The following is a 14,441-nucleotide window of genomic DNA, read 5'->3' on the forward strand; positions in this document are numbered from 1 at the left end:
TGCTCAAACTCACGTCCATCGAGTCGGTAATGCCATCCAACCGTCTCATCCTCTGTCGTCCCCTTCTCCTCCCGCCTTCAATCCCTCCCAGCATCGGGGTCTTTTCCAGTGAGTCAGCTCTTCGCATCAGGTGGCCAAAGCGTTGGAGTTTCAGCTTCAACATCAGTCCCTCCAATGAACCCCGACTGATCTCCTTTAGGACAGATGAGGTGCCTAGGGGCTTATACAAGATGAGGGCTTGCAGTCAGGAGTCCGTGATGGGGAACAAAGGTGATATGATCTCCATTTTTCCTCTTGCATTTTTGCCAAGACAGTCCTACGCTGGCGTCAGTGAACCCCTGAGTCTGGCAGTGCCCTGACCCTGCCGCCTCCTTTCTGATATGTAACTGCAAGCGGAAGGGTGTTTTAAGGGTAATTCCCAGATGCCGGAAGTATTTAGCACAGAGTCAAAGGAAACCTGTATGTGAGGGGTAGCTGCTGCAGACTCAGAGGGCATACAAGGAAGCTTAGCAACACACGTGCAGACTTAGGAACAGCTAAGTAACAACTACAAAAAAAAAAACCCCAAGATACTAGAAATGTCCAGGCCTGCTCACTGTTTTCTGTAACTTCTTTGTTCTTACGAAACGGAAAGAAAAAAAACAAAACAAAAACTCATTCGTATTTTTTTCTTTCTCCTTTTCACTGCAACAGCCTCTCCATCGCAAGCTCGGGGCTGGGATGTGTGAAACTTGGAGCTGAAACTCTTAGCTATACTCAGTGCCCTGGCCTCCCAGGACGGCCTGCGTGCTCAGTCGTGTCCGACTCTCTGAGACCCCACAGACTGCAGCCCGCCAGGCTCCTCTGTCCGTGGGATTCTCCAGGCAAGAATCCTGGAGCGGGTCGCCGTTTCCTCCTCCAGGGGAGCTTCCCGACCCAGGGATGGAACCCAGGTCTTCTGCATTGCAGGCAGATTCTTTACCATCTGCGCCACCAGGGAAGCCCAAGGAACGACAAACTATCCAGCAAGTGCGCTCCAGCCAAGACATTCTATGCAAATCTCGTGATGACAAGAGGGTCTTATCCAAGCGATCTGCGCGCATGCAGAAGTGTAGGCTCAAGAAGATGACTGCAAGAAAGACCTCTGCCTTCCTTCAAGGCCAACTGTGTTTTCGTTTCCTCTTAGTGTATTGTTAAAGTTTTCCTGGTTGTAATGAGCAAACTGCTCTTAAGATGGAGAAAAGACCTGTGCACTCTGATGCCTGCAGAAAGGCTGTTAGCAAGGTGACCCCAATAGAAGCATCTTAAGAGCAAAGGCTGGGCACTTTCCCTGTGGTCCAGAGGGTGAGAAACCGCCTGCCACAACCTGGCTGGGCTTCCCTGGCGGCTCAGGCGGAAAAGAACCTGCCCGCAGTGCGGGAGACCCAGGTTCGATCCTTGCATAGGGAAAATTCCCCTGGAGAAGCGAATGGCAACCCACTCCAGTATTCTTGCCTGGAGAATCCCACGCACAGAGGAGCCTGGCGGGCTACACAGTGGGTTTGCAGAGAGTCGGAGAGGACTGATCGAGTGATTGCATCGCGTTGCCACAGCCTGGGGGTTAGATGGGAGGAGGGAGGGAGGGAACAGGTGTATTCCTGTGGCCCGTTTATGTGGGGGTATGGTGGGAGCCAACACAGCAGGGCAAAGGACCTCTCCTCTCATTACAAACAAACACATGTATTAAAAAATATATATATATTATAAAGGAACTATCCTCTCATTAAAAATAAACAAATTTCTTTTTAAAAAGCAATACTGTTAAGGAACTGTCTTCTGATTAAAAATAAACATTTATAAAAACAAATATTGTAAAGGAACTATTCTCCGATTACAAATAAATAATTTTATTAAAAAAATATTGTAAAGGACCTATCTTCTGATTACAAATAAACAGATTTATAAGAAACAATATTGTAAAGGAACTAGTCTCTGATTAAAAATAAACAGATTTATAAAAAAATATATTGTAAAGGAACTAGCCTCTGAATGAAAATAAACAGATTTATAAAAAAAAATATTCTAAAGGAACTATCCTATGATTAAAAATAAACAGATTTATGCTAAAAAAAAACATTGCAAAGGAACTATCCTCTGATTACAAATAAACAATTTTATTAACAGAAAATATTGTAAAGAAACTATGCTCTGATTACAAATAGATAATTTTATTAAAAATAACAATATTGTAAATGACCTATCCTCTCATTAAAAATAAACAATTTTATTTTTTTAAAAAGCAGTATTGTAGTAAAGGACCTATCCTCTGATTGCAAATAAGAAGATTTATAAAAAAACAATATTGTAAAGGAACTCTTCTCTGATTAAAAATAAAGATTTATAAAAAAATATATTGCAAAGGAACTATCCTCTGATTGCAAATAAACAGTTTTATTTAAAAAAAGAACAATATTGTAAAGGAACTATCCTCTGATCACAAATAAACAATTTCATTTAAAAACAATATTGTAAAAGAACTATGTTCTAATTACAAATAAACAGATTTGTAAAAACAACATTGTAAAGGAACTATCCTCTGATTAAAAATAAACAGATTTATTAAACAAAAATGTCCAGGAACTAGCCTCTGAATAAAAATAAACAATTTTATTTAAAAAAATATTGTAAAGGAACTATCCTGTGATTACAAATAAACAGATTTATAAAAAAAATTGTAAAGGAACTATCCTATGATTAAAAATAAACAGATTTATATTTAAAATAGAATTGCAAAGGAACTATCCTCTGAATAAAAATAAACAATGTTATTTTTAAAAAGTTGTAAAGGAACTACCCTCTGGTTAAAAATGAGCAGCTTTATTAAACAAAACAAGAGTGGGCCTGCCAGTGCAGGGCACCTGGGTTCGATCCCAGGTCCGGGGAAATCCCGCAGGCCGCGGAGTCAGTAACCATGAGCACGCCAACAGCTGAGCCCCAGCCCACAGACCACGGCTGCAGAGCGGCCCCCGCCCGCCACAACGCGAGGACGCCTGCTTGCAGCGACCAAGACGCCGTCCAGCTGAAAATAACCTTTTATTGAAAGAGTGCAAGCCCAGGGCGGCGGCAATCCCGGGGCAGGAGGGGGATGTCTCGGGAAGCAGGCCTCTGAGGGGGTCGCCAGGAGATGAGAACAGGAGTGTGACGCCTGGGGACACCCCAGGGCTGTTTTCAGGACCAGGGACGGTCAGTGAGCTCACTCTGCTCGCCGGGCCCCACCCAAGACCTCACTTCCCTTTTTCTGCCCCCTGAGCCGGTCACAACACACAGCATCGCCCACAGCATCCTCCTGAGGGCTTCCCTGGCAGCTCAGCTGGTAAAGAATCTGCCTGCGACGCAGGAGACCTGGGTTCCGTCTCTGGGTCAGGAAGATCCCCTGGAGGAGGAAATGGCGACAGACTCCAGTATCCTGGCCTGGAGAATCCCGTGAACAGAGCAGCCTGGGGGACTACAGTCCATGGGGTCACAGAGTCAGACACGACCGATCAGCTAACACACACGCATCCCCTCTGAGCCGTGAATCCTGCTTCCTCTTCAATGGTCAATGCAAACCCTCACTTCCCCTCTGGGGAACACCTCGGATCACCACCTGGGCCCCCGCCGGAGCCCCCAGGAAACACACAGAGCCCCCGAGACCTCAACAAGTGTCCGTCACATCAGTTCTGCTTTCACTTGCTCCTTAGAAGAAAAGCTATGACCAACCTAGACAGCATATTAAAAAGCAGTGACATCACTTACCGACAAAGGTCCTTCTGGTCAAAGCTATGGCTTTTCCGGGAGTCACGTAAAAATGTGAGAGTTGGACTGCAAAGAAAGCTCACCATGCAGAGACGCCTTATATTCTGCTGAAGATATGGTCCTCTGCCGTCTCTTCCACAGGATTTCGAGGTCCCCGGTGTGTCCAGAGAAAACCTAACGCTGATGGAAAGCAGCCCTGGGCGCTGAGCACAGTGGTCTCTTCTGCAGGGTGACCTTCTCCAGATCCGTGAACGGTCCCAGTTCTCCGTTCCGTCCCTCGTTTATCAACCGGCAGCTTGTGGGGTCCCGCCGGCGTCCCCTAGGACAGCCTGAGCCTCCCTGGGATCCCCTTCCTGCCCACGGCCCCACTCTGCCTCTTTGGGTAACACCGGAAAACTCCAGAATGGGGTCAGGTTCCTCTGTCAGGCCTGTTTGTGGGAGCTCCCCCGCCACACACACGCAAATTAAAAGGTCCGTCGAAGAATCGGAGGTGGAACTGTTAGCCAATCAGTCATCTCTGACTTTGCGACCCCGTGGACTGCAGCCCGCCAGGCTCCTCTGTCCATGGGATTCTCCAGGCAAGAATACAGGAGTGGTTTGCCATTTCCTCCTCCAACCCAGGGATCAAACCCAGGTCTCCCACATTGCAGGCAGATGCTTTAATAGCTGAGCCACCAGGGAAGCCCGAGAATACCTTTCCCTTCTCCAGCAGATCTTCCCGACCCAGGAATGGAACCCAAGTCTCCCACATTGCAGGCAGACATTTTATCAGTTGAGCCTCCAGGGAAGCCCAAGAACACTGGAATGGGTAGCCTATTCCTTCTCCAGGGGGATCTTCCCGACCCAGGAATGGAACCCTGGTCTCCTGCATTGCAGGTGGATTCTTAACCAGCTGAGCCACCAGGCAAGCTGAACCACCACGCAAATGCCCCCCGGGTCATCACCCATTGCATTCTCTTCTTCCTGCCAGTGAGTCACCCCTGCCGGCTGCAGCCACTTCCTGAGACACAGGACCCTCGTCTTGCTGACGAGGCAGTGTCTCCTGCGTGGGGTTCCCCCACCCCCCCTTACCCCGCCAGGCTCAGCCCACGGCATGACATTTTTGCACGAGTCACTCAAATTCCTGAGCGTTTACATTCCTGTCTGCAAACACACACTTGTACATTTGCTTCCCCACCCCAACCCAGCCACCGGGCACGACTTCTTGCCCTTTGATTACAGAACTGGGGCAGGTGTTGTGGGGGGGAGCTGGTTGTCTATGCTGCCCACAGGGTGCCCGCAGACATGCTCTAACTCTCCCAGAAAGAGGGCTCAAAGAGTTTGGTGTCTCCTAGAAGGCGGGCATTCGGAGCCACGCCGGCTGAGTCTGCCCCCTGGCTGGCAGGGCAGCTGAACGGGTCAGTGACGCCAGGAGGCTCTGGGAGAGTTGGGAATGGGAGGGGCTGGGATGGCATTGCCCCTGCCCCAGGAAAGTGCATTTTCATGCCCTAGTTCTGGAGCATCTCAGCTCTTTTTGTCCATCATCCAGTGGACACAGGGGTGTGTTGGCTTCTAGTCGGTCCCCAGAGTCTCACCCCACCACGAACTAAGAGAGACAGTCCACCGGCCAGGGGACCCACTGTTTCGGACACGTGTGTGTATTCTTTTTTTTTCCCATGGTGTCCATTAACTTAGAGACACAAGCCACAGAACACAGCACGATTGGGTTTGCTTGTCGATAGGTCAGCAATTTTAATCAGAGATTGTTTGCTCCTTGCAAGGAGATATGACTGAGGTAAGACAGCAGATTCAAAAGCAGAGACGTCACTTGGCCGACCAAGGTCTGTAGACTCAAAGATCCCATTTTTCCCGTGGTCACGTACGGATGCGAGAGCTGGACCATGAAGAAAGCTGAGCGCCGAAGAAGTGATGCTTTTGAACTGTGGTGTTGGGAGGAGACTCTTAAGAGAGTCCCTTGGACTGCAAGGAGATCCAACCAGTCCATGCTAAAGGAAATCGGTCCTGGGTGTTCATTGGAAGGACTGATGCTAAAGCTGAAACTGCAATACTTTGGCCACCTCATGCAAAGACCTGACTCCTTGGAAAAGACCCTGATGCTGGGAAAGATTGGGGGCAGGAGGAAAAGGGGACGACAGAGGATGAGATGGTTGAATGGCATCACCCACTCAATGGACATGAGTTTGGGTGAAGTCTGGGAGTTGGTGATGGACAGGGAGGCCTGACGTGCTGTGCTCCATGGGGTCACAAAGAGTCGGACACGACTGAGCCAGTGAACAACATCTCATCCATTTAGGAAACCTGTAGCTACAAATATGTGTCTCTGCGGTGGGCAGAGGGATGATGGATACAGACAGAAATGCCATACGGTGGGGGGAGCACACACACTACTTTTTCATCTCCAGAGTGTGTGTGTCATGTTTTGTTTTGTTTTTTCTTCAAAATATCCATGGCAATGACGGGTAGCTTTCACAACACGAATCTGCTACCCGATCTAAGCTGTTTGAGTGCCATCCCCTCACTTACAAAACCTGCCGCAGTGCAGGAAATCTCGCTGATCTTCAAGACTTTGTTCTTTGCGGTTACAGAAAAGCCAGATTTAGGGCCGCAGGAAGTCTCCATGGAGAAGGCGCAAACAAAAACAGCAGAACCTGGCGGAGTCAGCGCCGAGTCACACGGAGTCGGGGTGTCTGCCTGGGTGGGGGCGGTGGGGATGCCGCTGGGCGTGTGTGTGTGTGTTTTTTTTTCTTCTTGTTTGTTTCTCTGCTGCTTTTGTAAGCTCTGTTTTGCTTTCCACTTGGTCCTGAAGCAAAAAGCCTGGCACTATATACTTTCCTTTGTCCCAACCCTAAGAGAAGGGTGTTCCTCTTAGAGCAATAAATATGTTATTTTCACACCAGGATCGGAGTGATGAAACTAGCATTTTCCCCTGAGACACACTGACTTAATTTATGGTTGAAAACTTTTCTTAAAGAAAGTTTTTATAGCATGTTGGAGTGTAGTTGATTGACAATGCTGTGTTTGTTTCTGCTGTACAACAGAGTGACTCAGTTATACATATATGTGAATCTTTTTTTTTTAATTCTTTTACCATGTAGCTTATTACAGATCATTGACTAGATGTCCCAATGATATACAGTAGGTCCTTGCATGCATGCTCAATTGCTTTAGTCGTGTCTGACTCTCTGCAACCCCATGGTCTGTAGCCCGCCAGGCTCCTCTGTCCAGGGGATTCTCCGGGCAAGAATACTGGAGTGGGTTGCCATGCCCTCCTCCAGGGGATCTTCCCCACCCAGGGATCAAACCTGAGTCTCTTTCAGTTCAGTTCAGTTTAGTCTTTCAGTCGTGTCCGACTTTTTGGGACCCCATGAATCACAGCACGCCAGGCCTCCCTGAGTCTCTTACGTCTCCTCAACTGGCAAGTGGGTTCTTTGTCGCTAGTACCACCTGGAAAGCCCACAGTAGCTCCTTGTTGACTATTTTCTATACATAGTGAAGGACAGGCTTCCCTAGTGGCTCAGCTGGTAAAGAATCTGCCTGCAATGCAGGAGACCTCGCTTCGATCGTTGGGTTGGGAAGCTCCCTTGGAGGGAAAGGCTACCCACTCCAGCGTTCTGGTCTGGAGAATTCCAGGGACTGTGTGGTCGATGGGGTCGCAGAGAGTCGGACACGACTTTCACTTTCATACCTTCCCTGGTGGCTCAGACGGTAAAGACTCTGCCTGCAATGCGGGAGACCCGGGTTCCATCCCCGAGTCAGGAAGATTCCCTGGAGAAAGGAATGGCAACCCACTCCGGTATTCTTGCCTGAAGAATCCCACGGAGAGAGGAGCCTGGCGGGCTACAGTCCATGGGATCGCAAAGAGCCGGACACAACTCAGCCACAACAGCAGAAGCCAGCAGGATCCTGTAAAGCAATTAGACTCCAGTTAAAACTAAAACTTAAAAAAAAACTAGTGAAAACAAATATCGTACCTAATACATACCATCTGAGCTGTCAATAAATATTTGCATTAATGTAGAAGAAAAAATCAGGGCTCTCCAAGCGAGGAAGACGGGGGTGTGTGGGGTCAGAAACCCCCCAGAAGCAGATACTGAGGCTTGGTCTCCAGGGAGGACTCCCTGTGGGGTCAGGATTGGCCGGCGGGGACCTCTGGGCGATGAGTCCCTCCTGGGGAGGTCACCAGACACGCCCATGGCCGCCGAGCTGGCAGCAAGTTACAGGGCATCCAGGCCTGCCCAGCTGACTGCCCAAAGGGACACAGCGTTCCAGCAACGCCAGCCTCTGGGAGCAGTCGCCAGTCTCTCCTAAGTGGGGCACCCAGACAGCGGGACGACGGAGCCGAAAATGTGGCAGGGAGCCCAGGAGAGCTGCAGGAGCCAAGCTGATGGTTGGCTGGGTCCTGCAAGACAGTCCCCCTAACTTCTGATCTCAGCGCAACTCCGGATGCCAGAGCTTCTGACTGAGCAGTTACTGCGTTACTGTTCAGTTCAGTCACTCGGTCGTGTCCGACTCTTTGTGACCCTGTGGCCTGTGACCCTCCAGGCTCCTCTGTCCGGGGGAGTCTCCTGGCGAGAACGCTGCAATGCGTTGCCACGTCCTTCTCTACCTCTGCCCTCACCGAGCATAAATTAAATCTCAAACTCCCCCAGCCCTGTCCACCCAAGTCCTTGACTTGCCCGGTGTTTTTTTGTTTTTTTCTCAGGGGTGTCACGGCCCAGGGACATCCTGATCAGAGCAGACAGACCAGCTGCTGGGGATGAAGGACTCGTGATTTTGACATGACTGGTGACTCCAAATGTCTTCCAGATGTCTTTCTTTTAAATCTAATCCATCCCTTGGGAAATGAAGAAGTCTATGGGTGTCATTCTCATTTCTGTGGGGTTTGCTTTCTTAAGTCACCAGTTGGTTGCAACTTGGGGACCCTCCAAAGATGTGTGGGAGCCTCCGGATTGTTCTCAGGCCAGGGCGTCTTGAGTTGGGAAAGGGAATTTCGGGGCAAATAAGGAGAGAGATCTCCATGTGTGACTATTAAGGAACGCTTCCCAGCCAGCTGTCTGCTGCAAACACTGACAGATCAGATTCTCTTTGTCCTGGGAAATAAGGAACCTATTTTATACACTTTATGCTTCTAATTTTTAATGTTTCTCTTCTATTTATGCTGTATTTTATTCTATTTTATTTAATTCTATTCTATTCTGTTGTTCTACTAATGCTGTAGTTTATTTCATTTAATTCTATTTTATTCTATTGTTGTTGTTTGGTCCCTAAGTCGTGTCCGAGGCTCCGGGACCCCATGGACTCTAGCCCACCAGGCTCCTCTGTCTATGGGATTCTCCGGGCAACAATACTGAACTGGGTTGCCATTTCCTCCTCCGGGGAATCTTCCCGACCTAAGGATCAAACCCAGGTCTCCTGCATTTGCAGGCAGATTCTTTGCCTACTGAGCTATGAGGGAAGCCCATAACATGCTTACCTCCTGTTCAAAAATAATACAGTGCAGAAAATCTAGAAAACAGATGCCAAAACCTTCCTCAGCATATACAAACTAATCAAGGAAAGATTTTTGTGTGCCTGCTATTTTCTGTCCGCCCTCTCAGGAGAGTTTCTGTAGAATATGCATTGGCTTAGGCTGTGCCTTTAGGATTTACGAGTATTTGCAAACCATTCAACGATCTTCTGAGAAGCTTTCAAACGGCTGCAGCTTCCAAGTACAGACTGATTTCCTGCAGTTCCGATAGCTGCTTTGTGTGTGTGTGTGTCTGTTTGTTTCTTTTTACTATTCTGCTGTTGTAAAGAATACACTTGATAGATGGAGGCTGCCACGGAGTGAATGAATGTGTGTCTTTCCCAGAATTCACATATGGAAGCCCTGACATTCCAAAGGTGACCTTATTAGGAGGTGTGGTTAGACCAGGAGGCGGGGTTTTAGGAGATTATAGGTCGGTCCAGGGACAGGATTAATGTCTTTATAAGAGGAAGAGTGGCCTTTGACTGTGTTGGATCACAACAAACGGTGGAACATTCTGAAAGAGATGGGAATACCAGACCACCTGACCTGCCTCTTGAGAAACCTGTATGCAGGTCAGGAAGCAACAGTTAGAACTGGACATGGAACAACAGACTGGTTCCAAATAGGCAAAGGAGTACGTCAAGGCTGTATATTGTCACCCTGCTTATTTAACTTATATGCAGAGTACATCATGAGGAACGCTGGGCTGGAAGAAGCACAAGCTGGAATCAAGATTGCCGGGAGAAATATCAATAACCTCAGATATGCAGATGACACCACCCTTATGGCAGAAAGTGAAGAGGAACTCAAAAGCCTCTTGATGAAAGTGAAAGAGGAGAGTGGAAAGGTTGGCTTGAAGCTCAACATTCAGAAAACTAAGATCATGGCATCTGGTTCCATCACTTCATGGCAAATAGATGGGGAAACAGTGGAAACAGTGTCAGGCTTTATTTTCTTGGGCTCCAAAATCACTGAAGATGGTGACTGCAGCCGTGAAATTAAAAGACGCTTACCCCTGGGTGTTCATTGGAAGGACTGATGCTAAAGCTGAAGCTCCAATACTTTGGCCACCACATGCGACGAGCTGACTCACTGGAAAAGTCTGATGCTGGGAAGGATTGGGGGTGGGAGGAGACGGGGATGACAGAGAATGAGATGGCTGGATGCCATCACCGACTCGATGGACGTGAGTTTGAGTGAACTCCGGGAGTTGGTGATGGACAGGGAGGCCTGGCGTGCTGCAGTCCACGGGGTTGCAAAGAGTCGGACACGACTGAGCGACTGAACTGAACTGATCCGAAAAGGAAGAGACACCAGAGCTGTCTCTCCAACAGGTGAAGACACGGAGGGAAGGTGGTCACCCGCCAGCCAGGAAGCTGGCCCCAGCAGACACAGAATCTGCCCACCGCGGGATCTCAGGGTCCCAGCCTCCAGGACTGTGGGAATAAGGGTCTGCTGTTTAAACTGTGTGCACACGTCTGTTTTACAGTTTATATATACATATGGGCTTCCCAGGTGACGCTAGTGGTAAAGAACCTGCCTGCCAATGCAGGAGACAAAAGAAACTCAGGTTTCATCCCTGGGTTGCAAAGATCCCATGGAGGACGGCATCGCAACCCACTCTTCTTGCCTGGAGAATCCCATGGACAGAGGAGCCTGGCGGGTTATATTCCATGGGGTCTCAAAGAGTCGGACACGACTGAAGTCACTTAACACGCATACTTATACACAAAAGTCTGGCTTGGAGAGCATATCACGAATGGACCAAGGTCAGATGAGCCTGCCGTTAAAAAGTGAAGAAATAGATTAGGTCCCAGAATAAGACTGGGAGACACCCAGGGTAACATTAAAACGCAGAATTGCCTTTTGCATCCATCAAAAATGGTCCAACCTTGGTCACGTCCTGTGGTTCAACCAGTATGTACATATTGAAGCTGTTACCGGAGTAGGTTCATTTGCTTGACTCCCAGCAAGCAGTCGATCCTAAAGGAAATCAACCCTGAATACTCACTGTAAGGACTGAAGCCGAAGCGCCAACATTTTGGGCACCTGATGCAAAGAGCCGACTCGGAAAAAAAGCCAGATGCTGGGAAACACTGAAGGCGGGAGGAGAAGGGGACGACAGAGGATGAGACGGTGGGATGGCATCACCCACTCAGCGGGCATGAATCGGAGCAAACTCTGGGAGAAAGTGAAGGACAGATGTCCCTCACAGGCTATAGTCCATGAGGTCGCAAAGAATTGAACACGACTTAGAGGCCGAACACGATCAGCAAAGCAAACACCACAGTGCTGAGATCTGCAGCAGACAAAGTGCTGACTCACAAGAGTTGGATGATAAAGACGGCTGAGCGATGAAGAACAGATGCTTCTGAACTGTGGTGTTGGAGAAGCCTCTTGAGAGCCCCTTGGACTGCAAGGAGATCCAACCAGTCCGTCCTACAGGAGATCAGTCCTGAATATTCATTGCAAGGACTGCTGCTGAAGCTGAAGCTTCAAACAATACATGTAGTCAAAGACTTAGCAACTGAACAACAGCAACGTTAGCTGGACGCATTGACCTGATGAGCCCCGTTGCTTGCCTGTTTCCAAACGTGCTCACTCCCACTCCTGGTCTGGCTGACAAACTTCACTCCTGTTACGTGCTGTTTGGATACAAGGCAGGAAGATTTTTCAACTAACTTAACTTTCATTCTGTAAGTTAGAGCCTCTTGGAGCCAAAGCATCTGCATGATGTTATGGAATTTTTTTGTTGTTGTTTTGAACCAAGGAAAGCAGCACTGGAAAAAAAAAAGCAGCAAAGTCATCATAATGAATCAGAGAAGTCTTCAGAATCTCTCTCTGGAGAGACATAAAGAAAAAAAAAACTTCCAAGCCTGCCATTCAGCAAGCAATGGTGCCAAAGATGATGGCTGATGATGGGGACTCAGTCTCTCAGTGATCAAATGCACCCAGCTTCCAGAAGCTTCTAAAAAGAGAAAAGTGTCAGCCACGGTGCAGTGCAGTTGTCAGAGGCTGGACATTTGCCTGGTAGGGTCTTTCTTTTGAAGGTACTTGGGATGAAGTGGAAAGTTCCCAGGGAAGGGTCTTTGGAATTTGGCAAGAGGCACATGGTTTCTTCATTGACAGGCTGATTTACCTCAAGGGGCCAAAATGGCTGCAGTAGCTCCAGCATCCCTTTCCTCCCTAAGAAGGGTCCCAGAAGTCCTCTTGTTTACAACCTCCCAAGGTCCACACCCTCTCCTGGCCTCAAGACTGCGATAAGGCAGAGTGAAAAGCCCGCAAAGTGAGAGGCAGAACAAGATGCAGGGAGACGTTTGCAAGGAGGTGTGGCTCTCTCTGGGCTTCCCTGGTGGCTCAGTGGTAAAGAACTCGCTTGCCAACGTAGGAGACGCAGGTTTGAGGGCATGGCAACCCACTCCAGTATTCTTGCCTGGAAAATGCCAAGGACAGAAAAGTCTGGCGGGCTACAGTCCCTGGGGGTTGCAAAGAGTCAGACACGACTGAAGGGACCTAGCATGCATGCATTGTGGGCAGGGGGGTGGGGCTCCCTGACTGAGAAATCAATCCACAGTAACTATAAAAAAGTAACACCTTCACAGGCCGTTTTTCTGTCCCCTCCCCTCCCCCCGACATGATTACATTATGTAACTGCAATCTTGCCTGTGTTGGGGTTTCCATTGACCAAGAAAAAAGAACCACCGTTCTCCCCGCCTCCAAAGTGTGTTTGCTCAGCTGTCGAGGAGCCCTGGGGTGTGTGTGGGTCATTGCATCCAGCCATGTGTGTGTCCCACCCAGGGGAACACGTGTCCACTGTGTGTATGGGCAGAAGGTAGTGGCAGGACAGCGGTGTGTGTGTGTGTGTGTGTGTGTGTGCGTGTGTGCGTGTGTGTGTAGGGGGTGAGGCGGAATGGGAGGAGGACTCTGAGTCGTGTGTGTGTGTGTGTGTGTGTGTGTGTGAGTGTAGGGGGTGGGGCGGAATGGGAGGAGCACTCTGAGTCATCCTGAGTGGAAAGGCGTGTGATGGGGAGGGTCTGAGCCAGGGGTGTGTGTGTGTGTGTGTGTGTGTGTGTGTGTGTGTGTGTAGGGGGTGAGGCGGAATGGGAGGAGGACTCTGAGTCGTGTGTGTGTGTGTGTGTGTGTGTGTGTGTGTGTGTGTGAGTGTAGGGGGTGGGGCGGAATGGGAGGAGCACTCTGAGTCATCCTGAGTGGAAAGGCGTGTGATGGGGAGGGTTTGAGCCAGGGGGCAGGGTGGAATGATGGAACGGTGACTCAGGGTCATAACCCGCTGTTCCAGGGCCCTGAAGGCAGGCAGAGCTTCAGTTAAGCTCAGAGCGTCACTTCCCCAGGTGGCGCCAGTGGTAAAGAACCTACCAATGCAGGAGACGTGGGTTCGATCCCTGGGTTGGGAAGATTCCCCTGGAGGAGGCCATGGCCACCCACTCCACTCTCCTTGCCAGGAGCATCCCATGGACAGAGGAGCTTGGCGGGCCACAGTCCATGGTGTGGCAGAAAGTCGGACACGACTGAAGCTACTTAGCACCCACCTAAGACAGAGCCAAAGGGCCACGCGGCAGCCGTGCTGGCGACTGTCCCCAAAAAGGCCGCTCCCCACCCCCAACCTGGGCGCCAGCTGCCTCAAATGGGTGAGAAGCCCCGGTGGCCTGCACCTCCGCATTCCTGCCTTTGGGGGAAAGACGCTTAGGGAGTGCAAAGAACCAGCAAAGGTTCTTGAGGCCAGTCTGGGAAGTAAGGATCAAGTCGCGTCCGACTCTGTGTGACCCCATGGACTGTAGCCCCACCAGGCTCCTCTCTCCACGGGATTCTCCAGGCAAAAACACTGGAGTGGGTTGCATGCCCTCCTCCAGGGGATCTTCCCGACCGAAGGATAGAACCCACGTCTCCGGCAGCGGCAGGCGGGTTCTTTACCGCTAAGGCCACCTGGGAAGCTCCAGGGGCGTCCGCCTTGCGCCCTTAAAAGCCTCACCCACGCTCTGCGGTGTGCTGGTCCAGGCTGGACTCGGGCCCGCGGGCTGCGGCGTCCAACGCAGAGGGGAGCCCACTTAACAGAGCTGCCGGAGCCGGAGAGGGCTGGGTTCCAGCCCGCGCGCCCCTCCCCGGCGGCTCGCTCCCCGGGGGCCCAGGGGTTGGGGAGGCGGCCGCGGGCGGGGAGAGTTCA

The 14,441-nt window shown here is 50.0% G+C and overlaps 1 long non-coding RNA gene across 1 annotated transcript; it reads right to left on the reverse strand.

Moving 5' to 3' along the window:
* Window positions 1-5,454: 5,454 nt before the first annotated feature.
* On the reverse strand, window positions 5,455-14,372 carry LOC148773194 (uncharacterized). The gene is made up of 2 exons (XR_016036965.1): window positions 14,250-14,372; window positions 5,455-7,656 (listed from the first exon to the last, which is right to left on the reverse strand). It is a non-coding gene; the product is annotated as an uncharacterized LOC148773194 (long non-coding RNA).
* Between the last annotated feature and the right edge of the window lie 69 nt (window positions 14,373-14,441).

The sequence above is a fragment of the Moschus berezovskii genome, chromosome X (assembly GCF_049115385.1).
Source record: "Moschus berezovskii isolate FMDL1 chromosome X, NW_MosBer_1.0, whole genome shotgun sequence".
In the NCBI taxonomy this organism is placed as follows: domain Eukaryota; kingdom Metazoa; phylum Chordata; class Mammalia; order Artiodactyla; family Moschidae; genus Moschus; species Moschus berezovskii.